Raw genomic sequence first — 6,526 nt, forward strand, 5'->3', positions numbered from 1 at the left:
GCACAAGGCAAGGGCCCAAATGACAATGAACTATAGACGCAAACATAGTGTATTAACATCACATACCCACACATATATAAAGACAAAAACAATAAATCACACCACATACACAAATACAAACACAACAAACTAACCACCCCCTCACCAAAATTGCCGTATTGTTAAATGATCGGATTACCGCCTTGGAACAGTCCCTGAAAAAAGAGTTCAATGGAACTGGGGCCATATTCAATAAGCATCTTAGTAACAATTTTCAACTTTAATAGTGAAAAATTGCCTTTTTTATTTTTCATTACTAGCAAGCAATAACCCTTGCACATATACCAATATTATACAGAGTCACCAAGCATCCGAATTCGGCATAATTGCCAATGGATTGTTGAAAAGACAAGCTTTATTGTACCTCAAATACCTTCAATGTACCACACTGAAACATGGTGTGCAATGAATGTTCAAGATGTTGTTTCAAGGTCATGGTCGCACATTGACTTTATAGCACTTAAAAACTGAAGAAGTTTTAAATTGTATTCAAAAAACATTAAACCATGTTTTACCACAAACATAAAAATGCCTAATTTCCTTGAATAATAAATAAGTACCGCCTCGTTCAAATCATAAGATAAATTGGTGTCCCACCCTTCTGATTCATTGAGTTTTTTCGTAATTATTATGTTCTTCTAATTAAAACTTGGCTGTTTTTCCTGTTTTTCCGAATACACTATTTTCAAGGACTGTTTGTTTACACCGAATTCACAGGCAAAAGTAATGATGCAATTTCATAGCTCAAGGTAGTGTTTATTTCAGTTGACGTATATTATAAGTGCATGTCAAGAATAAAGTATGTATGTCAGACATTCTTTTCTCAGCAATCAGTCTGTGGGTGTTTTACAATATTTTTAAGATATTTTTCTGCTCGGTCTGAAAAGGTGATGAAATTGCATTCAAACAGTTAATGATTTTTCAACAATCAATATGTAAATGTTTGGGAAAATTATTTGGCATATATAAGCAGAGATATCATATAACATGTTTTTCAGAAAGATTATATATAGTTCTTGTATGGCAGGTTCTGAAATGATTTCAGGGTTTTGGATCCAAATGTATCAGTAGCGCAAATATCCAATTATTTAAACAAATGCAGAAAATCAAGGCTGTATCATGCTACAAAAAGTTGTATAAATTATAGAAGGATGGGACTTGATCATCCTGCATCAGTCTCCTATGACGAGCAGTAAAGCTCAATGCCACTACAAACGAAAAATAACTGGATTTGGACTTTTAAAGGAATTTATTATAACCCCAATTTGAAGCAGTGGGAGGATACTGCTTTATACTTATTGGTAGACTTGTTGGTCGACAAAATATTGTCTGATTGATATCTAGAAAATGATTGGGCCTAAGGTCCTTAAACTTGGTAGGTTGGTTGGTCATGATCAGCAGATGACCCATATGAATTTTGACATCAGTTTGTCAGAGGTGACCTTGTACACAACAAGATTGTCAGGTTGAGGTCTTGAGTAGGCTTTGGTCTGTTCCTCAAACTTGGTAGCAAGGTTGGTCATGACCAGCAGATGACCCTTTTTGATTTTGAGTTTAGTAGGTCAAAGGTTACAGTTATGGTGACCTTGTTATCAAAAAGCTTTTTCTGATTGATAACTTATAAAAAAGGATAAATTGTTTAAACATTAAAGCTGTCACAGGATCGTGACAAATGCCCCCCAAGGCCTCATTGGACAGATAGATATTAGTATTTGGGCCTACCAAGTTTGAGGTATCTAATTCATTCTAAGCATTCTTTAGTTCTCAAATTTTCAGCTCGAGGTCACCACAAACTTGACCACTGATGTTAAAGTCAATAGAATTTGCAGGTCACACCAACCTGCCTATGAAGTTTGAAGTCCCCAGTCCATAGTTTCTACAGATAATGATCACTACTGATATTCTGCTTGAGGTCACTGCAACCTAAACTTTGACCCACTGACCCCAAAGTCAATAGGGTTCGTAAGCTGGTCATTTTCAACCTGCCTTCCAAGTTTGAGGTCTCTGAGCCCATGTGTTCTTATTTTATTGATCAGAAATCATTGGTACCGATGGACAGAAAGTCTGATTTCTATTAAAAATATAAGGATCAATAACTATAAAGGCTTGCTTGAAAGTTGCCATTACTTACCCATTGTCATATTATCAAAAACATATTGGTATTCACTTCAGTTGACCTTTATCTTTTTGTATATCTGTTTATCTAGATGCATTGCCCATATTCTTTATAAATATTATTTATATTATTGGTTTAACTAATTCACTGCTTTGAGAGGTCTCACAGGAAACTAACTTTAAAAAATTATTAAGTGTGGTATTTTTCAACATATATTTTTCTAATATTTTTTACTAACATCTCCTGTTTCTTAATCAGTGCCGTATTGTTTTGTTTAGAACTAACCAAATTACTATTTTATATCTAAGGATAAAATGTATTTGACCTAAATGAATTCTTCATGGTTTTGAACAGGGTCATGAAACGTGGTATCGATCATCATCACATCATATGTGTTACTGTAGAGCAATACTACCCACTCTATCAAGCAAGTGAATAAAATTACACAAATCTCAAGACAAGAATTGCTCAAATTAGTCAGCAAACAGCTCTCTGCAGGGACGGGGTCAAGTGGTCAGTTTACAGCTTTGGCAGGTTAGTTCCACTGATAAGCCCAGCATCAGCTTGATGCTCAGAAGCTGCATATACTGTAGGACTGAATGGGAACTAACCACTGTGTAGAAGTTGATACTCATCAGAAAATTATCAGCCATGACATAACATGTCATGACATGTGCATTGGCTTCCTTATGGTGAAAGAAAACCATTATATGTCAGACCAAGTACTCATTATACTACATGAAACTCAATCCAACCACTTTAAACCAACCTTCAGATAAGTAAGAGAGGTCAGTTCCAGCAGGTCACCTACCATTTAAGACAGATTTGTAGCAGAAAGGTTTGATAAACTTAATCTGGCATTGTGTTGAAAGTAATGCCAAGTCAATATATATATATATATATAGTGCAGCATGGTATGAATAATTCAGAAGAACTTGAAGATACATATTGAGTTATTGATCATAATTATGTAGGCACTTCTCGACAAATACTTTCTGGCTAATAAATAATAATGCAGATATATCGGAAGAATAACGAATAATGGACTGGATTGCATGACTATGTTGCGAGTTGTAAAGAATTAAGTCCTTGTTTTCATTATCAAGTCAGGAGCCCAAGAATTAAGTTCTTCCTTTTTATAATCACCTCAAGAGTGCAAGAATTTAGTCCTTGCTTTGATAATCACTTCATGAGTGTAAGGTTCAAGCCCTTGCTTCGATAATCACCTTATGAGTGTAAGGTTCAAGCCCTTGCTTTGATAATCACCTTATGAGTGTAAGGTTCAAGCACTTGCTTCGATAATCACTTCATGAGTGTAAGGTTCAAGCACTTGCTTTGATAATCACTTCATGAGTCTAAGGTTCAAGCCCTTGCTTTGATAATCACCTTATGAGTGTAAGGTTCAAGCCCTTGCTTTGATAATCACCTTATGAGTGTAAGGTTCAAGCACTTGCTTTGATAATCACCTTATGAGTGTAAGGTTCAAGCACTTGCTTTGATAATCACCTTATGAGTGTAAGGTTCAAGCCCTTGCTTCGATAATCACTTCATGAGTGTAAGGTTCAAGCCCTTGCTTCGATAATCACTTCATGAGTGTAAGGTTCAAGCCCTTGCTTTGATAATCACCTTATGAGTGTAAGGTTCAAGCCCTTGCTTTGATAATCACCTTATGAGTGTAAGGTTCAAGCACTTGCTTTGATAATCACCTTATGAGTGTAAGGTTCAAGCACTTGCTTCGATAATCACTTCATGAGTGTAAGGTTCAAGCACTTGCTTCGATAATCACCTTATGAGTGTAAGGTTCAAGCACTTGCTTTGATAATCACCTTATGAGTGTAAGGTTCAAGCCCTTGCTTTGATAATCACCTTATGAGTGTAAGGTTCAAGCCCTTGCTTTGATAATCACTTCATGAGTGTAAGGTTCAAGCCCTTGCTTCGATAATCACCTTATGAGTGTAAGGTTCAAGCCCTTGCTTCGATAATCACCTTATGAGTGTAAGGTTCAAGCCCTTGCTTCGATAATCACTTCATGAGTCTGAGGTTCAAGCCCTTGCTTTGATAATCACCTTATGAGTCTGAGGTTCAAGCCCTTGCTTTGATAATCACCTTATGAGTGTAAGGTTCAAGCCCTTGCTTCGATAATCACCTTATGAGTGTAAGGCTCAAGCACTTGCTTTGATAATCACCTTATGAGTGTAAGGTTCAAGCACTTGCTTTGATAATCACCTTATGAGTGTAAGGTTCAAGCACTTGCTTTGATAATCACCTTATGAGTGTAAGGTTCAAGCACTTGCTTTGATAATCACCTTATGAGTGTAAGGTTCAAGCACTTGCTTCGATAATCACCTTATGAGTGTAAGGTTCAAGCACTTGCTTCGATAATCACCTTATGAGTCTGAGGTTCAAGCCCTTGCTTTGATAATCACCTTATGAGTCTGAGGTTCAAGCACTTGCTTTGATAATCACTTCATGATTGTAAGGTTCAAGCCCTTGCTTTGATAATCACTTCATGAGTGTAAGGTTCAAGCACTTGCTTTGATAATCACCTTATGAGTGTAAGGTTCAAGCCCTTGCTTCGATAATCACTTCATGAGTGTAAGGTTCAAGCCCTTGCTTCGATAATCACTTCATGAGTGTAAGGTTCAAGCCCTTGCTTCGATAATCACTTCATGAGTGTAAGGTTCAAGCCCTTGCTTCGATAATCACTTCATGAGTGTAAGGTTCAAGCCCTTGCTTCGATAATCACTTCATGAGTGTAAGGTTCAAGCCCTTGCTTCGATAATCACCTTATGAGTGTAAGGTTCAAGCCCTTGCTTTGATAATCACTTCATGAGTGTAAGGTTCAAGCCCTTGCTTCGATAATCACTTCATGAGTGTAAGGTTCAAGCCCTTGCTTCGATAATCACTTCATGAGTGTAAGGTTCAAGCCCTTGCTTTGATAATCACCTTATGAGTGTAAGGTTCAAGCCCTTGCTTCGATAATCACCTTATGAGTGTAAGGTTCAAGCACTTGCTTCGATAATCACTTCATGAGTGTAAGGTTCAAGCCCTTGCTTCGATAATCACCTTATAAGTGTAAGGTTCAAGCCCTTGCTTTGATAATCACTTCATGAGTGTAAGGTTCAAGCACTTGCTTTGATAATCACTTCATGAGTGTAAGGTTCAAGCCCCTGCTTTGATAATCACCTTATGAGTGTAAGGTTCAAGCACTTGCTTTGATAATCACCTTATGAGTGTAAGGTTCAAGCACTTGCTTTGATAATCACTTCATGAGTGTAAGGTTCAAGCCCTTGCTTCGATAATCACTTCATGAGTGTAAGGTTCAAGCCCTTGCTTCGATAATCACTTCATGAGTGTAAGGTTCAAGCCCTTGCTTTGATAATCACTTCATGAGTGTAAGGTTCAAGCCCTTGCTTTGATAATCACCTTATGAGTGTAAGGTTCAAGCCCTTGCTTTGATAATCACCTTATGAGTGTAAGGTTCAAGCCCTTGCTTTGATAATCACCTTATGAGTGTAAGGTTCAAGCACTTGCTTTGATAATCACCTTATGAGTGTAAGGTTCAAGCCCTTGCTTCGATAATCACCTTATGAGTGTAAGGTTCAAGCCCTTGCTTCGATAATCACCTTATGAGTGTAAGGTTCAAGCCCTTGCTTTGATAATCACCTTATGAGTGTAAGGTTCAAGCCCTTGCTTCGATAATCACTTCATGAGTGTAAGGTTCAAGCCCTTGCTTCGATAATCACCTTATGAGTGTAAGGTTCAAGCCCTTGCTTTGATAATCACTTCATGAGTGTAAGGTTCAAGCCCTTGCTTTGATAATCACCTTATGAGTGTAAGGTTCAAGCCCTTGCTTCGATAATCACCTTATGAGTGTAAGGTTCAAGCCCTTGCTTTGATAATCACTTCATGAGTGTAAGGTTCAAGCCCTTGCTTTGTTAATCACCTTATGAGTGTAAGGTTCAAGCCCTTGCTTTGATAATCACTTCATGAGTGTAAGGTTCAAGCACTTGCTTCGATAATCACCTTATGAGTGTAAGTTTCAAGCCCTTGCTTCGATAATCACCTTATGAGTGTAAGGTTCAAGCACTTGCTTTGATAATCACCTTATGAGTGTAAGGTTCAAGCACTTGCTTCGATAATCACCTTATGAGTGTAAGGTTCAAGCACTTGCTTCGATAATCACCTTATGAGTGTAAGGTTCAAGCACTTGCTTCGATAATCACCTTATGAGTCTGAGGTTCAAGCCCTTGCTTTGATAATCACCTTATGAGTCTGAGGTTCAAGCACTTGCTTTGATAATCACTTCATGATTGTAAGGTTCAAGCCCTTGCTTTGATAATCACTTCATGAGTGTAAGGTTCAAGCCCT

The sequence above is a fragment of the Mya arenaria genome, chromosome 12 (assembly GCF_026914265.1).
Source record: "Mya arenaria isolate MELC-2E11 chromosome 12, ASM2691426v1".
Taxonomy (NCBI): Eukaryota; Metazoa; Mollusca; class Bivalvia; order Myida; family Myidae; genus Mya; species Mya arenaria.